Source organism: Neopsephotus bourkii, unplaced genomic scaffold, assembly GCF_033783945.1.
Source record: "Neopsephotus bourkii isolate Nb327-2 ecotype Australia unplaced genomic scaffold, CSIRO-AGI_Nbou_v1 NB_1346, whole genome shotgun sequence".
Lineage (NCBI taxonomy): Eukaryota > Metazoa > Chordata > Aves > Psittaciformes > Psittacidae > Neopsephotus > Neopsephotus bourkii.
This window is the reverse complement of record NW_026901826.1, coordinates 440,135-453,894: the sequence shown is the minus strand read 5'-3', so window position 1 is coordinate 453,894 and position 13,760 is coordinate 440,135.

Below are 13,760 nucleotides of genomic sequence, written 5' to 3'. Positions count from 1 at the left end.
CTCAAAAGGCAGTTTATAAGAAATACTTTCTCTTAACAGACTGATGGATTTTCCTCTTCCCATTTCTCCCCATTTTTTAAATATACAGTCCTGTCACTGTTTATGTTGCTGTGCTAGAAATGGAAACCTAGTGTAACTTTCCAGGGTGAATTTTGACTGAATGGAATAGATAAGTGCTATACACCAAGAAATATATTTCCTATGCATACATTTCCATAATATATATTTCCTACATATTAAACAAATAACACTAGTCCCTACTCCTGCCACAACTGTCTAAATATCTGCCTTTTTTCCCCCTATTAAAAGCTCTGTGGAACACAGAAGAGTCATTCTCTTTTCAGTGAATTCTTACTTGATATCAAGATTTGCTTCTGAAGTTCTTTGTAGGCTGAAATTGTCCATAAATTGTCCAATAAATTGGCTAAATTTAGCTGGGTAAGTTTAAAGCAACAGAGATCTCTCACGTTTCATTGCACATCAGTGTTGTCCCACAGTTTCTAGAATTAAGGTGTTAATGCATTCTCGAAGTTCTAAGTCCTGCCATGCAGTGGCAACACTTCCTTCCACTTTGATATGGACAAGATTTCATACCTCATCTTGGTATCTGCATCTTTACATCTTCAGTTTCCCTCAGAGATGTGCATCACCGAGCATCCCACAATGCACGGTCTGTTCCTGTGGGGTGCAACAAGACCATTCATTCAATAGTTCACTGCCTGTTTTCAGCTACCTTACCCAGTCCTTAAATCAAGTGATGTGCTCAGCTAGAATAACAGCAGCAAGTACATCACAAATAAGGTAGATTCAGTTCTTTAAGGTACAGTTTTCTAGTGTATTGCATCTCTTTTCCACATCAAAAGATCTGCTAGCTTAAAAACCTAACCCCCTGAATATATTACTATTTCAAAGTCCACAAGTGCTATTTCTACACTGTCATTAAAATAATTTATACACACTGAATGCTAACTTTGCATTGTAAGTTATTGTTGCAGTGTCCACAGGTATGCATTACACTTAGATCTGTGGTGTAACACCCTAAAAAGCTACAATAAAAGTGCTCTGGTGTAGAGTACAGCTTTCTCGGAGCAAGCTGACTGCTGGAGAAACTCAGCTGACTAGGTATGGCTGGGATAGAGTTAACTTTATTCATAGCAGCCAGTATGGTACTGTATTTTGGCTCTATGGCTAAAATTGTGCTGCTAACATCCTAATGGTTGTTACTGAACAGTGCTTGCACCACCTCGATATGCCAGGTTGCCTTTTCTTTCCACTCTGCCTTACGCCAGCGACTAGAAACTGGTGGCAAGAAACTCTGGTGGCAAGAAACTGGGAGGGAACACTGTCAGGACAGCTGACCAAAACTGTCCAAAGGGCTATTCCATACCACATAATAAAAATCTGCAATACAATCCAAGATAGAGTAAGAAGGGAGCTGGCTTCCAAGGTGACCAATCTCTAACATACTGTGATACTGTGATACTGTGTGACCATTGTTTGGGGACTGGCTGGACATTGGTCTGCCTTGGAGGGTGGTGACCATATTACTTTGCTGTGATTTCTCCCACCTTCACCTGTTAAACCCTCTTTATCTTGACCAGTGAGTTTTTCACTTTTGTTTTTCCTATTTTCTTCCCATCTCAATGGGTGGGTGGGGGGTGGTGGTAAAAAAGTGACTAAAGCAGCTGTGTGGGTAAGTAGCTGCTAGATGGGGTCAACCCACCACAAGAAAATATAGTAAGTCTGAAATGCCGGGAGTAATCCTGTCATTCCAAAAATCCAGGCACATGTTGAGCAACTTAACTGTTCAGTCCAGAGACTCACAGCAGAGAAATAGGTTTGAAATGGCTCTTACTACTCATCAGCTATCAGTCTTTGCCTTTCAGAAGATACTTGAGTGACCTGTGTAAATGCTTCTATCTTATTTCATGGAAAAGTCAAAAACTGTCATGCTACGTTACGTTCTGCAGTGGCCCACTGAAGTAATTTGGCTTCACCTTGAAATGCACTAGAAGTACGTAAATGGCAATTACACATCTGAGAAGCAGCTGAAGTTGCTGTCTCTCAAGCCACTCATTCCCTGACTATAACAATATACACACAGGCACTTCAGGCAAAACACCAAGATTTGCATGTTAGCAGGTATACTAACACTAAACTTGGGATCAAGAGCTATGTAGACATAGCACACAGTTCATGTACTCAGCTAAAAGAAGGCACAGGGTTTTGATATGCTGTTCCTTTCTTCCAATAAATGAAAAGTAAAAGTTTATTTAAGAACCTATATTCATTCAGCATTCAGGGTGTAAATTAAAATATTCAAGAAAGAAGAAATTAAAAGGTTAAGGTATTCAGGAGCAGTAACTCACAATTTCATATACTGTAGGCTGCTGAGAGCATACCTTATCTGGGGAGCACTAGCTGTATACGGATCAGTTAACTTTATGATACAACCTTTACTTTTTATTATTTCCTGATCTGGTGTTCTATTTTACAACCTTAATGCAAGCTACTTAGTTAATAAAGCATTACTTATAAAATTTGACCACATTACTTAACCTTTACACAGGAACAAAGATGTCAAAACAAGTTAAAGGCTAATGTCTAAGGGTATTATTTTTACCCTTGGGAAATGAATTGAGCTTTATTCCTCATCAGTGTTTTGAAATGCATCAGTAAAACCTATGTGATACAACAAGTTACTATCTGTACCCTTGTACCACATGTTCTTCAGGTTTCAGTAACATGCTTATGCTAAGCATGAGCTTCATGTTTTCATTAAGTACATTTAAAACTCAAGGTTGTGGTATTAGATGAAGCAATTAGTACAAGATCCAGCAAAAAAGCTATTTGCTCCTGAAGAGTTTAAAGGCTTTATGTGGAAAAGTTAATGAAGTAATTATAACATTGTTATTAATGGAGATTAAAGATGGATTAAAATGGCATTCAGAAAATAAAACAGACAATTAAATAGGCTTTCAGAACCATGGAAACTCCCTAGGTACCAGGAAAAAAACACTCAGAATACCTATACTAAGAAGGACATTTGGAAAACACATAGCTCTTAAAGACATAGGACTCCAGACAGCAGAAACTGTCTTCATTTCACCACCAACATTGGGGATTGTAAGCACTGTGATGCTTAATGCTGACCAGCTGTGCTTGAAACTTTGTTTAAAGTCCTTTCAAGATGTCTTTAACTGCAGCACCTTCCATATTAAGCATACTATGCTAATGATGTGGCTCTTAGAACTGTTCATTAGTATTTAAACTGTTGTGACTATCAGATTAACTAAATCAGTAACGTGATCTTGAGCTACATGGAGGAGAAAGATAATGCTGTAAATGAAAGTTATTGTTAGCTTTTTTCTTAATATTGCATCCCATGTAATATTGCAAAAGATGGAAGGATATTTTTGAAGTAGAAAATCCTAAATGAGTCCAGAGAGGTGATCAAGAGCAGGTGTGTGTAGGAAAGGCCGTGCAGGACTGCTTGCTTTCTTGTTTGATGTGAAGGCGGCACAAAACTCATGGCTTGTTGACATGCTTTCCCTAGCGTTTCCAGGAGACTTGAAGCTTGGCAACTGCATTTCTTCCCAATGAATATACTTTACCTGGCTATAAAGGTGTTGAAGTGCTGAAAATTGGAGCCTAGCCACAGTAAGCTCTTCTGCAGTTTCTGGAAGATAAGCACTATATTTTATCAGACTCTGGATATGTGGATCACCTGAGAGAGGTGCACTTCTCTTAACTGGTCACAGAGGGGTTACTACACACCTGGCTCAGACACTTCAGTCAGGTTCTTTAAATTAGGGGATAGAAGTTCTGGCCAAACAGCATGCAAAAATGAGTTTTGTGACCAAGAAAATATTGATTAAAATGTATAGTAATTAGATTATTTGGTCTGAAACAATATTATTTGTTGGTAGAACATATGAACTAGGAAGATCTTTAGTTTTACATATTCAATATTCAGGCAGAAACCTCTTTAAGCATAACTGCGGACATAAACCCATCAAAACTTAGTAAAGCCTAGGCAAAATTTTAAATTCTGGGAGTTTCAAGTGTTTAAAGGAAAACATGTAAATTTTCTTTACAGGTCCTTGTTATGCAGACAAGCTGAAGGACTGTTTAACAACAACTTTTGTCACAGGGTTCCCAGATCAGGAAAGGAGCACATAAGGAGGAATGTGTATATATTGCAAAACAAAATGTTTTTAATGAAAAGCCGTCTGTCCCAATCCCTACTTAGAGTACACAGTGAATTATTTCTGTTTCAAAACTTATGGGAAATAGCCAGTTAAAATGCATTTGTGTCTATACAAATGAAAATCAGAAATCCTACTGGTATATACAGAACACATATTCAAAGAACTGTACTTAAGAGTAGGGAGGTAACAAATCACCTACTCACATGACAGCTGAGGCCTCACTTAGGATATCCTTTGACCTTCACACTGTGAAGATGAGAAAGCAGTAAAGATGAAGAACATTTAGAAAGCTGCAAGATATGAGGAACAGGATGGAAAGGACATCTCATTTAAACAAAATATGTAACTTTCAAGGAGTTTTGGAGGGAAACAGCATGAAATTGAAAGACTTGATCATCACTGACCATGGAGAATGTTCACCTAAAACATAAGAAATTTAGATTAGATGTGAGGACAAACTTCCAAATAAGAGTTATTCATCAATGGAGCAGTCTGCCAAGAGAAACCCCTGAGATATCAGAAGAGGAAATGCTTAAAGGGAGATTAGATAATACACTCAAAATAGCACAGCAGATAAACTTGTGAAATATGTAAAAGGCTGGAATAGATAACTTCTTTCAGCCTACGCTTCTGAGTCTTTGTTTACAACTTTACATATAAAAATGCCCTCAAAGAATTTGGCTTGTGATAGTAGGAAGGATCCAGCCCTGCAAAGTCTTAATCATTTTAATATTCCTTGGCTATGCAAATAGCCACTTTGAATTCAGTTTATTTTAACTTCATATCAGTGACCAGAAATATTCAAATGGTTCCCTTCCCTAATTGTCTGAAAATTATTTTAGTGGTATCTGAAGGATTCTAGCTGAAGACGAGCAGATGGGAGATGTCACAGGCAAATTTTCCTTGCCTCTAAAGGAAATATGTCTCCTCCATTCTTTCATTGTCTCCTGCTAGCCAAGGCTTGCTGCTAAGTGGCATTTGAACCTCCTAAAACAGGAACCTTCTTCTCAAGAATTTTGTTACATTTACCCATAAACACTCTTCTGGCGTAGCTTTTAAATATCATGAAGTGACATTTTCAGGAGAGCCACAGGAAAGAGAGAGGGGAGACTTTTTCATGCCAGGCCACTCCACCATTATTCTGCTTTTGCTTGCTCCACTGCTGCTGTTGTGGCCCTCCTGCATGGATCTGCACAGCCAGCCGGAAATCCAAGGCAAAGGAAAGCCATTGCCCTGCCAAGCTCCTTGCTTTCTCAAGCAGCATTTAACACCTGGTATAATATACTGGGGTAGGCAGAAATTAATCTTAAACTCACATATCAAGTCAGCTCTCAGATACTTATGTTGCAAGAAGCAGAAAAATAATCAGCTCTGTATACAGGGAGGCCATTTCACCCTATAGCATCATCTTTTATAAATCAAGCATCTTTCTAGATCCTAGACATTCACCGTACGGATGCCTCCAAATCTGAGCCAGGCACTGTGGGCTGATGCTGCTGTATTCAATGAACAGAAATCAACACTTCCAGGGCTCAGTTAAGCTGCACTATTTTAGGCATTTGCTTTAGGAATTATGCCCTGTAAGTGCCTATTTTTCTCCAGGGACTGTAAAGTGAATATTGATTGCTGTCTCAGACACTTTGTCAGCTGATTCCGACCTTCAGATATTTGTTTTTCTGTAAAATTTGGCTTCATCTTAGCAACTACTTGAAGTAGTCAGAATGTAGGAAAGTAGCACATCTGCCACTGGAGAAACAGAACCAAATCATCAAATAACGTAACTGGCGATCTCCAGTGCCAGGGCCCCTGAAGCCAGCAGAAGATGCCATTATGGGTGATGAAGAAGGTTTGGCTAAGCATATTCATATTTGTAAATATTTGATGGCTAGGGACTGGCTGCTTTCTTATTTTTAGCTTTTTTTTGTTTCTTTTTTAAACTTTATATGAGTGCTATGACCCTTCTAACTCAACTGACTGGAGAAAAGCAAAAAGCTAGAAATCTTTTCTTCTTTTTTTTTTTTTTTTAGAACATTTTTTTAGCTCTTTTAGAACTGCTGAAATTATTAAAATGTTCCGATGTAAAAAGTCTACAAAATATTACACAAACATGTTGGCATAATCCATGTTAATCACAGAGGCAGAAATAAGCAATTAATAGCAGATACAGAAAAAGAAATTTAATTAAATCTAACTATAAAGAAAACTCTTAGCCTGCAAAATGATCTATAGGTAGGAAAATGTAGTCACTGTCCTTGGGGTTCCATTATTCTGGCAACAACATCTATTTTTATTTCTTACCTTTTCCCTCTATTGCTTAAACACTTCTCATTACTCTCTCTCTCAGTAATATCGAGGGTGTAACTGAAGGAAGAAGTGGACAAAATTGTTCAACCCCTTATGGAAAATACTGCAGCACATATTTTCATGAAGTTGGAAATACTACCAGCTGTCTAAAAACTGAAGGTAGTGCCATTTTCTTTTCAACAAGGGAATTTTGAATTTAAAACAGTGTTAGAATGACAACATTTACAGAAGAAAAAAACAATTTTGTTTACTTTGGGAGGGAATAGATTGGGGAAAATGGATGAGTTTTGAAGGAGTATGTGTTTTTTATAGCCTGAAAGTGCCAAAATAACTTAAAATGCTTACAAATTTGTGTGAGCAAGTCCAAGAAGTGAGGGAAACTTTCATTCCCTGGAAAAAAGGCCTATTTCTTTCAGCTTTCTATGGCAGAATATAAGCTTTCTGCATGCTTTGGCACCAAAATTGATTAAAAAAAGCTAACAGGAAATTTTATTACTTGAAACATGCTCCAGAATGAAACATCAGGGTTTACATAAGAACTTTAAAATACTGAATTAATTTTGCATAAAATAATTAATTCTGCTGTTGAAGTACTTCAACATACTTCAGTTAACATGCCACAAAATTAAAATGAGTAAAACTTACCTTTCTTTAATACTAAGAAAAAAACATGCAAAAAAAAGAAGCCATGTTTCAAAGGCCTGTCTCCTCCCATTTGGAAGCAGGTGCTTGAAGGTGACTTGCACTTTAAAAAGGGGGAAAAAAAAAAGATGTCTTAATTCTTTGTTTATACTGTGCTGAAAGCCTGAAATAGGAAGGATAGCAATAGAGGATGTTATGACCCCATCAGCTGTCACAGTCTTAGCAGAAGCGTGCTAGATCAGTACCTATAATGATAGATTTATGTATGAAAACCTACCATTTGAGGTTATCAATAATGAAGAAATGGTGTACTTTCCTAGTGAATTAACAGCCCGAGTGCAATGTCATGATACTGTGATATTGGAAACATGGTGTTTTAGAGCTGAGAGGGAGACAAAGCTTTAACTGTGTTCATTTATGGAGCACTAGTACTTATTTCATAAGGTTTACGACATTAACAGTTTTGTCAAGTGAAGTTGCAGACCACAAGAAAGTTTTGCACCCCAAACCTCACTGTGCTCCCAGGTCTGTAACATGTCCAACATTTCTAAGAAGGAATTCCCAGTGTCCTTGTCTTCAATTCTTTTCCCAGTATAGGCCCCCAATTACCATCTCTGAAAGAGATGTGCAGAACCTAGCTGGCCCAATACATTGCTTTCTACAAAGCAACCTCAGTACAACAGCCTAAATAGTTTCAGTACCTAGGTAAGTGGTCAACTGGATCTGCTGTTCTTTGGTATAGGTGGGTAGGGATATGTGTATAGCTTTAATGTGTTTAATGGTACAAGACCAAAAGATAGCTCCTTACCCTTGGCTTTTTAGATATCTGCAACACATTTCTGGTTTGTCAGCAACAGGAACAATCAATCATCCATTAACTCTGGGTTGGAGTGCTGGTAGATGGGGGGACCTCAGATGTTTGTTTGTTGACAGGTTACTGAACTGTTTGAAAAGAGGTGATACTGCTGACATTCACTTCACCTCTGCAGAATTCAGGTCATTTAGATTAGCCTGAATGTTCTTTCCAATACTCATCTTATTTACTGAGGGTTGTGTTCATATTAAATGGTTGCTTGCCTCAACTCATCTTGTCATATTTGCTCCCTAAATATGGAAGTAACAGACTGTCAGGATCAAGGACTGTTTAGGCTCAAGATTTATCCCTGAGCAATGCCTTCAGGAAGGCTAGGAGAAGGCAAAACTTCCTCTGCTTTCAAATAATGGTGGTGAAAACATGCAGGAAAAATAATAGAGTTATATAATGTTCTGTTGTTACTCATGTAATTATGACAGCTAGTGAGATGTACTTCCCCTGTTAAAACCCAGGGAAGACTATTCAGGAGGTAAAAGTATGACCTCTCTATAATCATCCACAGCACACAATTCCCAGACACCCATGTGTTCCTGCAGTAGGTTGTACATATATTTGCAAACTTTGTTTCTGATTTTACTCCTTCTCAGGCCCTTGAAGATGTGACAGGCCAGCTCATTAGCATGACAGTAAGATGCCCCAGTGTGTATGATACTGAGATTTTAAAAAATAGATAACAGTAAGATGCTAATAAATAGATAACAAAGCTACTAATGTTCTGTCCCCCTTTGGTTTGGCCAGTTAAAGCTTTGGAGCTAGTTAAGATTCTTCTCTCTTTTTTATTCCTTTTTTTTTTTTCCTTTTTTTTCTGGTTTCTGCGGTATGAAGTATGCATCCCTTGGGATTCTTCTTCAGAAACATGTCAGCTTGAGGTTTCTTTTTATTTCCAGCAAACAAGAAGATAATTGAAACCCTTCCTGAGTTACAGCTATGTTTCCTGCTGGAGAGACTGACAGATCCAGCAAAGCACAGAGGACACTGAAAATGTGAAAGAGCATTTTGCTGAGTTTGCCATGTTATTCCCTTCATACTTTTAACATATACAGCAGTTCCCTGGACAACACTGCATGTCCTAAAAAAAAAAATAGCAAGAGATACTTGAAAAACAGACGGGACCAGAAACTTCTCGATTTTCCTGGAGTCAGTAAAAATGCCAAACCCATTAGTCTACATCACAGCACGCCAGCCTGGCTGCTGAGGGGCAAGGGGGGGGTGGAGACCCCAAGGCCATTCACCACCTGGTTTCTCTGCTGAGAGTCATTACAGCCGCCTGCCAGTTGTAGCAGCAGGTTTGTTTGTGCCAGGAACACCTGCCCAGGATGAGCAGTGTGGTTATGCCCCCTCTGGGAATTGACTGGCTTTCTAGCTGCTTCTCTGAGAAACTGGGGTCTTCTCTGCTCAGTCCCTTTATGGTGGACATTCATTTCCTAGTGTATCTGCAATAAACCTTACCCTATGAACCAGGTGGACATAATAATGTAAAGTCCACCTGTGAGACATGGCAACTAGAGAAATCGGATCTGGTTGTGCCGGCGTAATGGCTTTTTGTCTGATATGATGGGATTTTAAGGGAAGCCCAGGTTCAGTGCTGGTAGCAACTAGAACGAGTTGGGGACTTTTTTTAATTTAATTGGAAATGGAAATGTATATTTCTCAGAAACAGCAACAACAAAAATACCCCACTGAAATAAAAATTTTATTGAAAAGCGTTTACCAGACTCCAGACAGATTCTTCTGTCAAATGAAAAAGGCAGCTGCTGGGTAGGGATTACAGACCTACAAGTCTGTTTCCATGTTATGCCCATCTCACGCTCCTCTGAAGAGGAATCTGCTGGCAAACAGCAGCACAAGTTTGCTGTCCCTTGGGCTGTTCAGCACAGAGCAGGGCAGCCGGAGCGGCAGTGGTGTGCTGGATGGGCCATGGGACTCTGCGGGAGCTGGCATTGTCTGACTAAGCTCAGCGAGGGGCTTCCACAGCATGTCCTTGCATATGAGTGTGCACCTCTTACATGATCAGTCACCTATATTTCTCTGAGGGTTTAATGTGGGAACCTCAGATCAAGCCTTGGGTTTTGTCATAGTTGAAAAGACTACAGAATAACAAGTACTGTGCATTATAAGGTATAAATTATGGAAATTCTAGACTTCAGTTCTCTACCAAATTCATAATCAGGGTATCCTGACTACAGGTAAGATTTCCCAAAGATTACAACAGACAAAATACCAGTCACTATGTTTTTACATAATGGTAAAGTGCACTGAAGTGCTGTTTCCCATTTTCATACTGAAGAAGAAAGGTCACCTGAGCATCAGTTTATTTCTGTCTCACACTGGAGCTATATTCAAATATGCATGCAGAAATAAACCATCATGACTCAATTCTTTGAAATTCACTGAGCTCTTTGAAAAAAGACTCAAGATTTTATAATGCTTCTTTTAAGCTTGTCATGCAGAAATTTACATCAAACAAGCAAAAATATTGTGGAATTACTTGGATTTTTTTTTTACAATAATTCAGATTGCTCACCATGACCTAGGAAAAGGAGATGTAGCTTTCACAGTCTCAGACTAAACACTGGGTCTATGCATGTCTTTTTGGTTTCTGTTTAAAAAGGCTAATTCATTGGAAGAGAAAGATGGAAAGAAAAGATTTCATAATTTAACAACCTCAGACCAGTGACAAAACAGCCTTTTGATTACAAATATAGGACTTTCATTTCCTAAATGTATGTTCTTTTTAGCATGAATTTTGCTATTAAATGTGCAGTCTGATGTGTAAGAATGTGAGTGGATAACTCTCCAAGTGCAAAATTAAAACATAACACAAAGTAGAAGATGGAGACAAGCCTACATGCAATTTGTAACCCTGAAAATCTATTTCAAAGCCTTTTTTGCATAAAACAGAATGGGAAAGAGAGGAGCAAATTTTTGTTTAAATTTTCTTACAAAAATAAGAAAGTATAGTAGTTATATGACAGTAATGAAACAACTTACCGGGTAGTGGAAGACGACAAGAGAAGCACCAGCTGTTTCTAGTAACCTTTTGTTCTCAAAAGAGTGAGAACACTTATGAAGCCATTTCCTGACGCGTCACATTCACTCAGGAAGAAATCTGTAGGAATCACTCAGTAGCATGCAAGTGAAATCCGCAGCAGAAACAAGACAGAGTGTTTTCAGTGACATGCAAGTGCAAAAGCATAATTTCTATATTTTAGAGTTGCAGACCAATAGTTACAGATCTCATTAGAGCAGGCCAACAGCTGAACTAATCTTTGGCACCAGCTACTGCAATCTCAGGACTAGGATTTCAGTCTCATGGTGTTTGCAGTAGTCCACTTTTAGACCTGTGGGATCGCACATAAGATACACAAGAAGTAGATGTACTCTCTTGGGGATGTCTACCTTTAACCAAGCTAGCTTGGGTGTGCAAAGTATGCATCAAGCAGCAGCAAGCTGAACTGCCCAGTTATCAGGCTTTTTTGATGAGTTCTGCAATCCACATTGAGCTTGATAATGCCCTCATATCTGCACTCAGGTTAGTTAGTTCTTCTTGCTGAGACAGCTCAAAGTAATGAACTGTCATCATTTTGACTTCAATACATACTGTTGCCAGCCTATCCTTTGAAATATCACCTTTCTTATTGCCCTAGTACTTCACAGGTCACCGCTTCAAACATACATCAGATATTTAATGCATCATTCTATATGTCCCCTTCAAAAGGCAGCAACATTCTCATAGAGGCAAACTGCAGGATCTTGGTCTCCCACCAGTACAATAACCCAGGATGCAATATTAAGGCTTAGTGTGGTTTACGTATGGAAGACTTTATAGAGTTTAAAATGTACTATACATATCTCTGCTGTGGTTGGATTTTATAGAAAGATTGCAGGACTAGATGGCAAAAGCTATAATGTGATTCCTGAGTGGTTCAGTACAGACTAAATGTTGGAAAAAAGCTCTTCGTGTAAACAAGAGCACCAATAACCTTTGTAGAATGAAAAGAGAGGCATGAAAGTCATATGCAAACAACAGCAAATGCTACTTACCTCAAGACATAGGAAGAGAAATACTGCATTTTATCATGAAATACAAGAGTCATTTCAGCACTCTGCATTAGGCACCACAATAAATGACCACTATTAGCTAGATGCCATTGAAAGAAGTTTTTTCCATCATTACATTCACACATTGCACATTCATTGCACATTCATTGCAACTGTGGGTGTGAAACCTCCCCAGGATGCCAAGAGCTAACATCCCGCCACGGGCTCAGTCGTACCCCAGCCTGCTTCCCCACTTACCTGTCAGGTAGAGCTAGATAGAGGTCTTTAAACCTGTTAACAGTAGTACTTCCTAGCTGTCCAGTTGTGTATACTTTAATTTCTTCCCAAAGTTACTTCACAGACTATACATCTGTTATTGGAATTTACACCTTGGTGGAAAACATGCCTGGGAAGGCCAAGAGAAACCATGTATTTACACTTGCTTTCCACTGCAATCAACCTGCTCTTTCCTGATTTTTCCACAGCCGTCTTCCCTTTTCCTAGATTCATTTTGTGTTTAAGTCACCTGTTTACATGAGGAAGGAGAAAGGCTACAACCAGATTATTACATTTAAATTTGCCCCATCTTTCTCACTGTTGCAACTGGATGAAGAAAGGACCTTTTTCTGGGGCTTAGCCGTATTTAGTTTTCACCACCTGTGGCAGGAGGAACAACATCCCTTCATCTCTTTGTTATCCACCCCCATGGTTGTCCTGGAAAGCTGTGCCCCCGTCAGTCACATCCAGCATGATGCTCAGCTTCCTGGGGAGGATGTGAGCATGTTTGCAGGTAGTGCAGCAGCAGAAGATAACCGAGCCTCTAAAGGCCACAGATAAGGCTCCAGGTAGCAGCTCAGAGACGGACTGGAAGATATGAAATCCTGCTCCTCTTCCATAGGTTCTGCATTTCCCCTTATGGTTTCTTAGAGTGGGGGGAGCCAGGTCATCCATGCTGCCCACATACATTAAAAATGAGCTCTGTCTCACATTTGCTTGTGTCCCCTGAGCCAATTATTCAAGGTTTTCTGAAGTGTTTCAGGTGGATTAATATTTTATTCCAAAAAGGAAAAGAGAAAACGCAATGCCAACAGTTTGGCAAGAAAAAAGGCTATTGCTATTAAATGTTTTGCTTCATGTTCCAGGAGAGCTCACTCTCTTTATGTACTTCCAATGAATCTTAGAGATACTAACAGGAATGTCCTCCTTGCAACTCGCCCCCAGTAGTGCAGGTGCCTCTTTTCGCCAGAAGTATATGTGTCTCACTGGCTTTTTCAGAGTGCCATTGCTGCTAACTTTTGGGCCTGTAAGCATCACTTTGATTTTTGCCTGTCTTAGTATATTCTTTGTTACTTGTGCAAGGCATTCTTGCAAGATGTTCCTCTGATTCATAGCATCACAAGTGGGTATTAGTAGTACTAAATTAAATCTTTCAACAAATGTGAATTGTAAACCTTCCTGTACATAAGATGTCAACTGTAGTGTTAGTCAGGCCTTCCACATGACCATCTCTTAAAATGTGTCCTAAAGTTGATATTTGTTTCACACTGTTTAGGGAGTTTTCATCTGATAGTTTCATGCTGTGATGTTTCCATATAGTAATTCACTTGGATTACATTTGTTTTTGGGGAGTCAAACAGTCCGTTTTTCACTCTTGTCCTTTTGACTGAGTGACTTGCTAGATGTGACAA